Source organism: Diabrotica virgifera, chromosome 7, assembly GCF_917563875.1.
Source record: "Diabrotica virgifera virgifera chromosome 7, PGI_DIABVI_V3a".
In the NCBI taxonomy this organism is placed as follows: Eukaryota; Metazoa; Arthropoda; class Insecta; order Coleoptera; family Chrysomelidae; genus Diabrotica; species Diabrotica virgifera.
In genome coordinates this window covers 179,635,121-179,637,611 of record NC_065449.1, presented here as the reverse complement: position 1 = coordinate 179,637,611, position 2,491 = coordinate 179,635,121, and the positions used below count along the sequence as shown (strand labels likewise).

General features: G+C 31.6%; 1 non-coding gene across 1 annotated transcript; it reads right to left on the bottom strand.

Moving 5' to 3' along the window:
- Positions 1–584: 584 nt before the first annotated feature.
- Trnaw-cca (transfer RNA tryptophan (anticodon CCA)) lies at positions 585–656 on the bottom strand. The gene has a single exon. It is a non-coding gene; the product is annotated as a tRNA-Trp (tRNA).
- Between the last annotated feature and the right edge of the window lie 1,835 nt (positions 657–2,491).

Genomic DNA, 2,491 nt, shown 5'->3' with positions numbered 1-2,491 from the left:
CTCAGTCATTTGACAACCGATTTTAAAAAACTTTATATCGCTGGATAGGTGAATGACCGTTCTCTTAATTTACAAAAAAATATACTAAGTGTACCATTAAAAAAAAGTCAACAAAGTTTTTTTCAAAAATCCGCCGTTTTTTTTTTCGTAATTGAAAGCGATATAAAAAATTCAATCCATTCAGACAAATCTTTTACTAATATAAAACATTTCAGCGAAAACCGCATATCTTGAGCCGTTTAGAAGTTATAGGCAGTTAAAATGGGGGAAAATATAAGTGGACACCCCAATTATCAATATCACAAGTGGGTATAACGTATACATGTATTCTAAAAAAGATTGATTTGTGTAACGAAAATTATAGCTGCTTCTTGTTAACGCTCTTCATTTCTAGAATTTTAGACCATTCTTAACTGCGACAAGTCATTGTTGAAGAACTGGAGTAATAATTTTCTTATTCTATTCACGCCTTATTCGTCCCTTTTTAATTTATGTAATGATGTTACGTATCGAAGCGACTAAATCAAATCTAAATATTTTATCAACTATTCATTAGGATTTACTTAGGTTAAAACAAAACCATTTGACCCCGACGTGATTTGAACACGCAACCTTCTGATCTGGAGTCAGACGCGCTACCGTTGCGCCACGGAGTCTACACAGTTACAGAGTCTACATTGTTTTACGAGTAAACTCACTGTCAGTGCAGTGTTACGAACAAAATAAAAAAAATGTTATATATTTGATAGTAATACGACGCGACAGCCCTAGTTTAGCCTAGGCATTCAACATTCTGTCTCATTAGTCATTCCTGTCCATTGCCAATTTGCATCGCCAATAGGCCAGGATCCCGCGTACCCAAAAAATTTATTATTAGCAAGCTGACAATTTGTTAATAGCTTAACGGTGTCTAGTCGGACAAACTTTGATGTACGGGAACACAGGAACAAGGGAAGTTTTAATTGTGGAACAGGTTACAGGTTTCGAACGTCAGACTACGAAAACGTCCCATGTATTTTGTCGGACAGAACTTCCAAGTGATTTGTGACCATTTCATTAAACTCTCATGCAAAAATCAGACCAATATATATCCCGTCATTTGACATTTTGTGTGTCGGACTTATTAAAATGCACCAAATTTTTGTCGGACAAACATTTTTTATATATTATAATATAAAGTTTGGTATTGAATAAACTTAAAAACAACCTGCTAGTTTTCACAATCGTACACTTGTCAGTCAGGATAACACGTTCCACAAATAAAATCACATACATACGCAATCTACTGCGTGACAGTGTAGGCAGCGTGCGGCGTTTATTGGTAAACACCGCCTGTGAAGTCGTGTGCAGCAGTTTGATGCTACGCTCGGAGTACGATAACAGACCACAACTATTATTCTATTTGCATTATAGTCCAGGGCGCATCTGTTTTCAGATAGACGTTAAGAGGTGACTCAAATTTTTTTGCAGAAATTTCTTGAAAATAACTCAAATAATAATATTTGAATTATCCTCTCACTCAAAATGGTCCGGAACATTGTTTAAATAATCAAAATGTCAAAATATGAACGAAAAATTCGATTTTTTTATTGGTTTTTTGATTATAACTTTAAAACTATTCATTTCTGAGAAAATTTGTACTGACATAAAAGTTGCATAATTAAATTTCGTATAATATAGAATTGGTTAAAAATTTAAAAAATAGTCACCCTTGTTGCAAAATAGCAATAATTGCGAAAAAAAAAACATACAAAAACAAAAATTCGCATTTTACGTTTTTCAACCATTTATGCTACACTTAGGACCTTCATATTTTACCCAGAAAAACTTTATGATATAGTAAAACAACACTGTAAATTTCATTAAGATCGGTTTAACAGATTTTGCAAAATAAATTTTGCAATCCAACTTTCGCAAAAAAATTCATTTTTTTTAAATGTTGCAGGACTAAAAATAAAGCAGATAGCAAGTTGATTTTTTTTGCTTATAGAAGTGTACTGTACCTTTCATTTGCAATTTGCAAAATTAAAATCGATTAGTTACCGCGGCGTCAGGAAATTTTTTAAATAAACATTAGTTTTTGGTGCTACGCGCAGGACAGCGGTGTTCGATTCACACAAGCTGATTTGCATCAAAATTTTTTCCAATATTTATCTAATATATTATTTTCTTACTCTATATTTTGTTGTATTTTAATATTTTAATTCCACAAAAATCAAACTAATTTTATTATTGTTTGTGAAATATTGTTTAAACAATTGCATATGTTTAAAAATAATAAACTTTTATTCTCTAAGTTAAAATATATGAACAAAGAAAGTTTTTGCTAAAAAAAGTGTTATTTCAAAGGATAGAGTATGTGTTTTTTTTTGCAATAAACAAATTTATTTATTTATATCGAAATGTAATAAAAATGAAAATGTATCAATCATTATCAAAGGTCATTGGAATGCCAAATCAGAGCAAACTATCCGCTGTCCTGCGCGTAGCA